Source organism: Silene latifolia, chromosome X (genome assembly GCF_048544455.1).
Source record: "Silene latifolia isolate original U9 population chromosome X, ASM4854445v1, whole genome shotgun sequence".
Classification (NCBI taxonomy): Eukaryota; Viridiplantae; Streptophyta; class Magnoliopsida; order Caryophyllales; family Caryophyllaceae; genus Silene; species Silene latifolia.
This window is the reverse complement of record NC_133537.1, coordinates 227342667-227355533: the sequence shown is the minus strand read 5'-3', so window position 1 is coordinate 227355533 and position 12867 is coordinate 227342667.

Here is a 12867-nt window from a genome sequence, read left to right as displayed (position 1 = left end):
CGACAGGGTGGAACAAACGGGTTTAAGATACGGTTTTTCAGGTGAGTTAGAGGGTTAGGATTGGGGTGGCGCCACCGTGGACTCGGGAGAGGTCGAAACGACGGCGCCATGTCGTCTGGGTTCGTGGGCTGACGGTGAGCAGGACAGTGGTAAGTTGACAGGAAATAGGTGTTGGCTGCGGTGGTGGTAAGGAGAGAACAGAGGGTGTTTAGTGAGGCACGGTGGTGAACCAGGCCTTATGGCAGCCCTGGTTCGACTCGCCGGCGGTAGTCGACCAGGCTGGTGGTGGTTGTTGGTGATGGGGTCGAAGTGGGGAGCACGGCTGGTGGTTGTCACGGTGGTTCAGGCGGCGCGTGAGGGTTTGGGCGAGTGAGATGTCACGGGTTGTGGATTCGGGTTTTTCGAGTTGTTTTATGTTTGATTCGGGTTTTCTTAAATCGTTTAATTCGTTTAATATTTTATTTATCATATTAGTTATTAAATGCAATTCCCGAGTCTTTTAAAATAATTAGAGACGTATTTTGAGTCGAGTTTGTTAAAAGAGAAAAGTTACTATATCGGGAAAGTTTCCATTTTAAGAAATTCTACTTTAGGAACTTTCTATTTTGGGAAGTTGGGTCAAATACTAACCGGGTTATTTTAGTTATCAGTTGGGCATAAGTTTGGTGTCGGGATTGTATTTCGGAAAACTTCTATTTTAGGAACTCTCTATATTGGGTAACCTATCTATTTTTAGTAGCTTCTACTTTGGGAGATTTCTATGTTTAGTAATTAGTAATTATAAATATTATAATTGTTTTAGGTGACGGATTCGTGAAGGATCGATAATCAAATTCATTGCTTTATTTTCTGGACTGCTTAAACTGCTTAATTGGAATTGATGGCACTTTGAGGTAGGGAAATACACTTGACTTATTATCGTTGTTGTAGAATTGTGTTGACTTGATTCACGGTTGTTGATTTATGTTATGATTCATATACGGGAAGGTGATTGACTGAATTGATCGTATTGAGTATGATATCACAACATCGGGTAACCGGAATGATTTTATGATTTATCAGTTCAGTGATTTATATATATATATTGTGTTGCATTAATTTCTTTTGAGCATTTATATGCATTGGAGATGGAGGATGTTGTGGTGATGTGGTGTGGTGATGATAATGTTGTGTTAAGGCCCAGGCGGGTTCTACAGGACTTGCCCTGGTGTCCTCAGCTGCGAGCTGGCAGATCGGCTACGATCGATATATATTGTCTACCGGGGATCGGTGTGGCTGGGCGTTCCGGGTTATGAGTTATGTGAAATGAGATACGAGATATGAGTGGAGATGGAGATGGAGGTGACGGAGGATCATGCATATCATATTTTGTTGTTTAATTGTTTTCCCTACTCAACCTCGTGGTTGACCCTGTGTATTCGTGAACACCTGTGATGACCCAAATATTGGCGAGCAGACTTGACAGGTTTAAGAGATAGAACGGGAGCTTGGTGGGCGTGAGACACTGGATCAGAAGACTTAGTAGCTAGATCATCATCTAGAAGACTCTCACTTTTATTTATGTTAGTTCTTTGTAATTTGACGTAAAAGAGGTTTTGTAATAATTAAGTTAAAAATAATTATATAAATTGCCTTGGAGTTTAATTTGTTATTCACTACCTCGGAAACCGAGATGGTAATGATCGATTTATTAGAGAATGTCTTGGCGAAGGCTCCTTCATAAACCGGGGTGTTACAAAGTGGTATCAGAGAGAACGATCCTCAGGCCTAAACCAATGAGCCCAATGAACATAGGATATGTCTAAATAAAATGAACCCCTGGGTAGGAACTGATAGGAGCTCATAGTGCGGTTAAGAAGGCGCCCTTAATACGTACTCTTTTGCCCTCTCAGTTTTGAACCAGGTAACCCGAGAGAATTTGAGTGAATGGGGTAGTTAGAAGGAAAACCTTGGATATAATCGAGTTGATGTATACCTTGAGACCCATATATTCTAACCATTCTGCAGGACAACGTTACGGTAAGTGTTTTGTATGAATGATGACGTGATCATATGATGTCGTGGAGATGAGAATAAATTTTCGTGTTCAGTTTAATAATCAATGAAGTGTTGGATTGTGGTAATCGTGAGCGTGAAAATAATTGCGAATTGATGATAATTATCTGGATAGATGTTGAATGATGTGTTGATAGTACTACTATGTCTAGTAATATGCGGTTATGTGATCCCGAAGCCATGCTAGTATAGTATTGTGATAGTAATTAGAAACACTATTGAATTGCATGTTTATAGTCATAGCAATCGTGATTTAGATGTAAGGAATAGATCGAGATGCGAAGGGATCCTATGGGGTAGATGTTACGAAGTACACAGTGTGAGATTTCAGTTAGAATGGGTTAGTATCGATAGTATGGTTGTAAGAGTTTGGGGACATAGAAAATGAAAGACTTAGTGCTGAAACTCGTTTTGTTGATGTTACTCTTTAATTGACCTTACTGCCATTTCTTTTCTGTTTATTACCTATGGATGAAAATTTTATGAGAGATAGCCTCGTGAGTTAGTGTTCATTTGGCATTGGTTTCATGCTTATATGATATACGGGTTAGGAGTAATAAATATTTGGGTTATTTAATGACAATAATCCAACCTAAGTCTCCCCTTCCCCATTTAATCCAACCTATTGATTATCCCATATTAATCTCATATTTCCTATCATTTAACTTAAATTGATCTTGTCCCATATTTGACCTGTTAGAACAGGTTGCCCAACAGGTCAGCCCCACTTCTTTTCTATTTTTTCCCTTCTTCATTTCTCCATTGTCCACCTTCTTCATTCTTCCTGATACATCAACAACAATTAATTGTTTTTCATCTTACTGTAATTATCTTTCATTACTTCATCCTAATGAACAAGGGTTTCCCTAAAAAAGGAGAGAAATCAATGTATTGAAACAACAATTTACAAGACAAACGTAAATTAAAATTTCCAGAAACATAAATTAATTGAAAATCATTTGGTCCTTCGCTCAGGCGGATTTGTGGGACAAGAAAGAAGCAGCAAGAACATCGTCTAATTTGTGGTTCTTTAATGTTTTACATGGATGGTTGTCAATTGTGACTTGTGAGTTGTGATGTTAATGTTGGCAAATGGTGCGTGAAGCCAGGAGTGAAGGACCAAATGATTTTTAATTAATTTGCTCGACTTTGGTGACGAAATTGATGGATGCAGATGGTGAATAGGAGGGCACCGAGATACGCCGGAGAGGAGTTGGTGTTGCTTGCTTCGTGGCCGAAGTTGGTGTTGACGGAGTCCAGGATAGTGGTGATAGTTGGACGAAAGCAGAGGTGAGATCCGCTCGACTGCCGGGTTTTCGGTTCAGAGGTGATGTCGGGTTGGGCAGAGATGGTTGTAGTGCGTGGTGGACGAAGGTGAGGTGTAGGAGGGTAGCTATGGTGATGTCGGCGGCGGCAGTTGGATGGTGGTGGTCGTGGTGTTGGCAGATGGGATAGTAGAAGCTAAGGGACAAAATAAGTTGTTTAACCCGCAAAGGGTAACCTGTTTAACAGGTTGCACTTCCAAAGTATCAAAATAAGTTAAATGATAGGAAAGATGAGATTAATATGGGATAATCAATAGGTTGGATTAATGGGGAAGGGGAGACTTAGGTTGGATTATTGTCATTAAATAACCCTAAATATTTTAGTGGGCTGTGGTCAGGGAATTCCTGTGCAGTAATGTTTTGACAAACGATTTTGTAAAAATCCTCATTTAAATTGGGTTAATAATTTTTGCATAATTCCAACTCTGTCGATCAGAAGATTCGCATACGTTTTCAAATTGATAAGCCACGAAAGTTCTTGATGTCTCTATATTAAATGGTAAGTTTTGCAAACTGACCCAAGTTTCAGACCGATTGCTGTCACATACTTGTTTGGACCAACTGAGTTGTAAAATTCTTTAAAAATGGAATTCTTGTGCTTTAGACCTAATTCTTTTCCCCTGTGTTTTTAACCCTCCGTGTTTTTATAAAAGTAATATGAATCAAGTTTTAATCGAACGGTTATTTGTTCGTGGTCTTTGGAAGTTACAACGTGAATCATGACTTGTAAAATGTGCGTTCTATGTTGAGTTTTCAAACAATTGTTTGGTTATTTCATAAACCTTGTTAACGTGACCTTATAATGTATTTATATGATGATAGTAGCACGCATGTTCAGTAGTTATGTATCTTAACAAGTGATAAAATTAAAGTTTAGTTGATAACATTGTTGGCATGATAGTATGAGTGAAATTGAATAACTTAATTTAATTCTTAATTGAGGGTGAAATATTTGATACGAGTCCAGTTGCTTGCATATTTTATATATGTTTGGCATGTCGTAATATCTCTGGTGTGTTCATCATATTTGCATAGTGGTCGGATATATATAAATATAAAACTACATTGTCATATCTTGGTAAAGTTGATGGCGTTAAATGATAATTTGATTGTTCTAATATACTCGCATGAATGTTTATAATAATTATGTTTAAATGTTTACACATGGATGGTAGTAATGATTATGTTTAAATGTTCACACATGTAAGATGTCATCTGAGTTCTAATGTCTTTCATGTGAGTTGTGTGCCTATAGTTATACTTATTACTTTCATTGTATTAAATTATTTCAGTTGAACTTAAACCTATAACATGATAATAAACAGTGTGTATTTCTTATGGAATATGTTCGTTATTATATTGTCATAAAATGTTAAAAGCGATTCTTGCAATTGTATGGGCGTGATATAGAGGAAACTGTTTGATGTAGCACAACATTTGGCATATCTACATTCTCGAGTTGTTACTATCAATCATATTCTAATAAAGATTGTTTATGATAACTATGTTGACAATTATGATGGGACAACCCTTTGATGATTCACATGATATGCATTGATTTAAATGATAGTCGTTATAGTTACGTTTAATTGAGCCTACGAGTTGCCTAATTATTCAAATCGTGCAAATCAGAGAAGTTGTTCAAGTTGCTAATCTTTTATCATAGCTAGTGTTCTACAAAGTATATGATGGCAAATGTATATGTTTAAGCTAATTATACGACATCTTTTGTTTTGCTGAAAATGAGTTATACTCAGTTGCTGGACACAATTGAATGATATGGTGGCTAAAATGTTAAACACATGTGTGATATGGAAGTAATGTTGTTGTTGTCATAGATCATCTATTGTTACTTTTATTGGGAAATATGTTTTCAGAATTAATATCGTGCAAACAATTTTGATAATTTAAAATATGAATTATGAATATGTTGTTGATTGCTTAAATTCATCGGCCTAATTCGTGACCTAAACCAGTGAGAGAGTAAATGGTTGTACGGACATGTCAATAAGATCCTGTGATTGTGATGGATAGTAGTGGTAGATCTATTTTCGGTGATATGTTTACAAATGTGAGAAGTTTCTTAAATTGATTGTTGATTTTACTCTCGCTCTTTCATGGTCTGTAATTGATCATCAAATTTGTTTAGTTGTGAAACCGTGTAAACCTTGGTTCCTTTCTTGTTGTTCTTTTAGTTTGATGTTGTGTTTTAAGTTAAACATGAGCTAAGTACTAAATGTTACTTGTTGACAATCAGTTAATTCCATAATAAAACCTTGATTCGACTTTAATGTTAATGCGCAATCTCTTATTATGTGTTCTTTCCTGTTACATGTGGTTGACAGTGATTTTGTTGCATATGTATATGAAAGTTGAAAAGAGGTTACGAGGACGTAACCTTGTTTCTAGTTGGGGAGGATTGTAAAATCTTAATGTTTATGTTGCACTTGTTTGTAGATTGTAGTTTGATCAAGTTGATGTTTCGTTGTGGGGTACCTATGCAAATGAGTTCTATATGTTTTGTTCCTACTTCTGTTAGTTGGTTGATGTGTAAAAGGAGAGTGTAGTTAAACTACTGGTATTGAGTTATGAGTTAGCCTATGAGCCGAGTTATGTTACGGGAGTTATGTTTACGGTCCAGTGTGACCATGGTTATTGGGTTATTTGAGTTTGAGATCGGAATTTAAATGGAAGATGACGGTGTCTCAGGTGATTATTTAGTTGTTATACATTTGTGTTCTCAGGTAGTTATTAGTTGTAGTTAGTTGGGTTAAGTGAAGATGAGTTAAACTTCGGGACGAAGTTTATTTTTAGGAGGCCAGAATGTAACATTTCGTGTCTGTTATGTTTAAATGATGTGTCAAAAGTGTGTGTTAACTGTGTTAGAAATGCGTGACGTCCGTATGTACGATATACAATACCCCTTCTGATGTTTGAGTACGGGAGCGAACTTCGGGACGAAGTTCATTTTAAGGGGGGGAAGACTGTAATACCCCGTATTTTATATAATCAATTAAACGGATATTATTATATATTAATTATTATACATTTTATATTACTAATTAAGTCGGGTTAATGGTGAGTCGATAATTACGTTAAGCTATCGTAAGTTAATTAAGACGGGTTTATAAGGAATGCGAAATGTGAGCTAACCCATTTGAGCTGGCCCAATAACATATTCAGCCCATTTAACCCTTAACCCTAAACCCTAACCCTAATAGTACCCTAACCCTACAAACCCTACTCCCTCAACCCGCCTCCCTCAATTCATACTCCCTCAAACCGCCTCCCTCTTTTCTTCAACACCAATCTCAGCCTTTCACGCATAGAGAGAGAGAGAGAATGGCCGTGGGTGTTGACGGCATAGCAAGGAAGAGCTAGGGACGATTGTCGACGGCCGTGGGTGGCCCTGGTGGCGGTTGTGGTGGCGGAAAGGTAAGCATTCAACCCCCTCCTCTGTTTTTCGCATTGATGTCGGGTTGTTGGTTGTTGTTTCGTGTCTTATAGGGGTGGTTATGGTGGTTGTTGACAGGGTATATGAGTAGTGTGGTGTGAGACGAGTGACTTGGTGGTTGTTGGGGTAGTTTTAGGTGGTGGTATTGGCGGGGGAGGCGGCGGCGGAGGGGGGAACAAACGGGTTTAAGATACGGGTTTTGGTGAGTTAGAGGGTTAGGATTGGGGTGGCGCCACCGTGGACTCGGGGGAGGTCGAAATGACGGCGCCATGTCGTGCAGGTTCGTGGGTGACGGTGAGCGGGGCAGTGGTGAGTTGACAGGTAATAGGTGTTGGCTGCGGTGGTGGTAAGGAGAGAACAGAGGGTGTTTGGTGAGGCACGGTGGTGAACCAGGCCTTATGGCAGCCCTGGTTCGACTCGTCGGCGGAAGTCGACCAGGCTGGTGGTGGTTGTTGGTGATGGGGTCGAAGTGGGGAGCACGGCTGGTGGTTGTCACGGTGGTTCAGGCGGCGCGTGAGGGTTTGGGCGAGTGAGATGTCACGGGTTGTGGATTCGGGTTTTTCGAGTTGTTTTATGTTTGATTCGGGTTTTCTTAAATCGTTTAATTCGTTTAATATTTTATTTATCATATTAGTTATTAAATGCAATTCCCGAGTCTTTTAAAATAATTAGAGACGGATTTTGAGTCGGGTTTGTTAAAAGAGAAAAGTTACTATATCGGGAAAGTTTCCATTTTAAGAAATTCTACTTTAGTAACTTTCTATTTTGGGAAGTTGGGTCAAATACTAACCGGGTTATTTTAGTTATCAGTTGGGCATAAGTTTGGTGTCGGGATTGTATTTCGGGAAAACTTCTATTTTAGGAACTCTCTATATTGGGTAACCTATCTATTTTTAGTAGCTTCTACTTTGGGAGATTTCTATGTTTAGTAATTAGTAATTATAAATATTATAATTGTTTTAGGTGACGGATTCGTGAAGGATCGATAATCAAATTCATTGCTTTATTTTCTGGACTGCTTAAACTGCTTAATTGGAATTTTTGGCACTTTGAGGTAGGGAAATACACTTGACTTATTATCGTTGTTGTAGAATTGTGTTGACTTGATTCGCGGTTGTTGATTTATGTTATGATTCATATACGGGAAGGTGATTGACTGAATTGATCGTATTGAGTATGATATCACAACATCGGGTAACCGGAATGATTTTATGATTTATCAGTTCAGTGATTTATATATATATTGTGTTGCATTAATTTCTTTTGAGCATTCATATGCATTGGAGATGGAGGATGTTGTGGTGATGTGGTGTGGTGATGATGATGTTGTGTTAAGGCCCAGGCGGGTTCTGCAGGACTTGCCCTGGTGTCCTCAGCTGCGAGCTGGCAGATCGGCTACGGTCGATATATATAGTCTACCGGGGATCGGTGTGGCTGGGCGTTCTGGGTTATGAGTTATGAGAAATGAGATACGAGATATGAGTTGAGATGGAGATGGAGGTGACGGAGGATCATGCATATCATATTTTGTTGTTTAATTGTTTTCCCTACTCAACCTCGTGGTTGACCCTGTGTATTCGTGAACACCTGTGATGACCCAAATATTGGCGAGCAGACTTGATAGGTTTAAGAGATAGAACGGGAGCTTGGTGGACGTGAGACACTGGATCAGAAGACTTAGTAGCTAGATCATCATCTAGAAGACTCTCACTTTTATTTATGTTAGTTCTTTGTAATTTGACGTAAAAGAGGTTTTGTAATAATTAAGTTAAAAATAATTATATAAATTGCCTTGGAGTTTAATTTGTTATTCACTACCTCGGGAAACCGAGATGGTAACACTCCGGTTTATTAGGGAATGTCTTGGCGAAGGCTCCTTCATAAATCGGGGTGTTACAATTTGGGAGGACACACAACGCATACTCAAGCATAAAATACTCTCATACAATACTTAAGCTATTTTTACATTTATTTGTGCTAATTACTCAATAATATAGTGAAATCCTCTCCTGGCTTGGTCCCGTGGTTTTTTCCCATTCAAGGGTTTTCCACGTACAAATTCCTTGTCTTATTTTTACTTGTTTATCTTACTTTACTCTTCTTGTCACACAACCTGCCCTGCATATTCACAGATAAGTTCGAGCTAGTTAACCCTGCCTAGATTTACCCTGGCCTAATTTTACCCTGCGTAAAATCCATAAAACAATCTATCTTTCTCAATTTATGTTAGTGTCACAATTGGTTTGGGATTGAAGTTGTGTTCTAAGATACAACAAGGAAATGTAAGCAATTGAAAAACAATACAAGTAAATAAGAATGAAGATGTAAACAATTGATTAAAGATACTAAGGTATCATGGAATCATAGGGGAATCATGGTAAGATAGCATAACTGAATCACATAGATGCAATCATTTATTATTGTTGGAATCGAGTTAGTTTATATCTTACAATTCCTAGGAAGTTTTGGGTCTCGGAGCCTAGTCGCTCAAGACTTTACAACACCTACAAGTCGAATTAATTCTTCCTATTCAACTATATGCAAAGTCTAACAAGCCTTGAGTTGGTTTATGTCTTACAAGTCTTGATGAAAGGATAAGAGAATCATGATAGGTTGTCAATCAAGCATTTCATCAAACATAACATATGCATAAGTTGAAAATACAATAAGCAAGCATTCATATGAACTCATTAAGCATGGATTTATCCCATAACTACTCCCTTAATCACCCACTAAACCTAGATAAGGGACTACTCACAAAACATCATGATTATCATGCTAATAATGACGTCACACATCATAACATAGGTAAACATGATGATTAAGAAAGATATTAAACAAAGGATTAACAAGTAAATAATAAGATTAAGAAAGTTATAAACTTGGAAAGTAAAGATGAACATAAATAAAGGAGGATCCTTGCATAAAGATGAAAACTTGTCACATGGTATTCAAATACATACCCAAGAGATCCAAATGTAAACAATTGAATATTAAAAGAACAATTGTTGAAAGATGGAAGTGCTTTGTGGAAAGATTAAAGACTAATGGCTTAAATGACGATTAGACCGTTTAATTTACGTCCAAAGCCTTGCAAGTCCTGGGAAAGGACGTTCGGCCTCATGCTCGAAGATAATCACGCTATATGCGGAGATGCCCGTCCTGGCATGGGGGACGCCCGTCCAGAGCTTGGGGATGCCCGAACCAACTTTGGGTCGCCCGTTCTCAAGGGCTTTTCTTATTCTTCTTGCTTGGCTGCCTCGTGATCCGTGGGAATCATTGAGTAGCTGTGGGGGTCCTTTGTTATTGCCCATTTCCTTGTTTTATTGACTTAGGCCTTTAGTTTTAGTCTCCTTTTCGGTGCTTGGTCGTTTTATGTTATCAATTTATCTCCGCTTCACTCCATCTAGCCAAGTTAGTGCTCTTCTCCTAAAAAAGCCACCAAACCTCATAGAATATGCATAGAAGGAAGCTAAAGACAAGAAATGACCCTAATATATACTAAAAAGCATAGGAACTAGGCTAGTTAGGGGACTAAATAAGCGTAACTAGGAGTCACATCAAATATCCCCATACCAAACCTTTGCTCGTCCCGAGCAAAGAGGTGACTAAAATTATGACCCTTATTTAAATTAATACTACTAATATAGCCGATGTGAGACAATAAGCGGGTCTCACTCTGCCCATTCAACTCACAACAAGATATCTATGAGGTAAGATGCCTTCTTGCAAGGAAAGGTGGGGCTTGCCAAAATGGCGATGCATCCAAACATTAAGCACATAAAACACGACAAAGGATGCATCTACAAAAGAATAGCCACTTTCCCCATCTAAGTGGTGAAAATCATCTACAAGGGAAGCAATTTAAGGGTACACACTCCATCATAGATATTAGTTCTGCTAGTTACTAAGTGCAAGCAATTATTATTGTTTGAATCGAGTTATTTTATATCTTACAATTCCTAGGAAGTTTTAGGTCTGAGGCCGAGTCGGTCAAGACTTTACAACACCTACAAGTCGACTTAATTCTTCCTATTCAAATATATGCATGGTCTAACAAGCCTTGAGTTGGTTTATGTCTTACAAGTCTTGTTGAAGGATAAGAGAATCATGCTAGGTTGTCAATCAAGCATTTCATCAAACATAACATATGCATAATTTGAAAATACAATTGTATCACCCAAAGAAGTGGAGAGGAAATTTTTCCCACATCGGGAAAATATGGAGCTTGTGATATATTTATAAGGGCTTCCACCCACCACTTAGTAACAATGCCTTGTGCTTTTGGGCTTAAGTTTGGACAAATATGGGCCCAAAAGGTACACATCCCATTTTATTGGGTTGTGTTACGACGGTGGTGGGTAGGGTTATTATAAATGGTATGAGAGCAACCCTGCGATGGTGAGGTGAGCAAGTGGTCAGGATTACCCGGGTCACCCATCTAGCGGGGTAGGATTCTGGGCTTGGCCGCGGTCAGCCTCCGTACAGAACGAGGATGTTGTGTTATTTAAGTGGGGGAGTTTGTAACAATCAAAGAAGTGGAGAGGAAATTTGTCCCACATCGGGAAAATATGGAGCTTGTGATATGTTTATAAGGGCTTCCACCCACCACTTAGTAACAAGGCCTTGTGCTTTTGGGCTTAAGTGAGGACAAATATGGGCCCAAAAGGTACACATCACATCTTATTGGGTTGTGTTAAGACGGTGGTGGGTCGGGTTATTAAAACAATAAGCAAGCATTCATATGAACTCATTAAGCATAGATTTATCGCATAACTACTACCTTAATCCCCTACTAGCCCTAGATAAGGGACTACTCATAAAACATCATGATTATCATGCTAATAATGACGTCACACGTCATAACATAGGTAAACATGATGATTAAACAAGATATTAAACAATAGATTAACAAGTAAATAAAGAGATTAAAAAAGTTATCAACTTGGAAAGTAACGATGAACATAAATAAAGGAGGATCCTTGCATAAAGATGAAAACTTGTCACACTGTCTTCAAATACATACCCAAGAGATCCAAATGTAAACTATTGAAGATTAAAAGAACAATTGTTTAAAGATTGAAGTGCCTTGTGGAAAGATTAAAGACTAATCTACTACTAATCTAAATTAAGGAGGCTTAATCTACTCTAAGAAGGCTTTATCCCCTCTAAGAGGACTTAATCCTCAATTTATTACAAAGAGATTATATATAGTGATACAAGGATTAGGTTAACTAAGGGCTTAAATGACGAGTAGACCGTTTAATTTACGTCCAAAGCCTTGCAAGTCCTGGGAAGGGACGTTCGGCCTCTTGCTCGAAGATAATCAGGCTATATGCGGAGATGCCCGTCCTAGCATGGGGGACGCCCGTCCAGAGCTTGGGGATGCCCGAACCAACTTTGGGTCGCCCGTTCTCAAGGGCTTTTCTTCTTCTTCTTCTTCTTGCTTGCCTGCCTCGTGATCCGTGGGAATCATTGAGTAACTGTGGGGTTACTTTGTTATTGCCCATTTCCTTGTTTTATTGACTTAGGCCTTTAGTGTTAGTCTCCTTTTCGGTGCTTGGTCGTGTTATATGTTATCAATTTAGCTCCGCTTCACTCCATCTAGCCAAGTTAGTGCTCTTCTCCTAAAAAAGCCACCTAACCTCATAGAATATGCATAGAAGGAAGCTAAAGACAAGAAATGACCCAAATATATACTAAAAAGCATAGGAACTAGGCTAGTTAGGGGACTGAATGTGCGTAAATAGGAGTCACGTGAAATATCCCCATACCAAACCTTTGCTCGTCCCGAGCAAAGAGGTGACTAAAATTATGACCTTTATTTAAACTAATAATACTAATATAGCCGATGTGAGACAATAAGCGGGTCTCACTCTACCCATTCAACTCACAACAAGACATCTATGAGGTAAGATGGCTTCTTGCAAGGCAAGGTGGGGCTTGCCAAAATGGCGATGCATCCAAACATTAAGCACATAAAACACGACAAAGGATGCATCTACAAAAGAATAGCCACTTTCCCCATCTAAG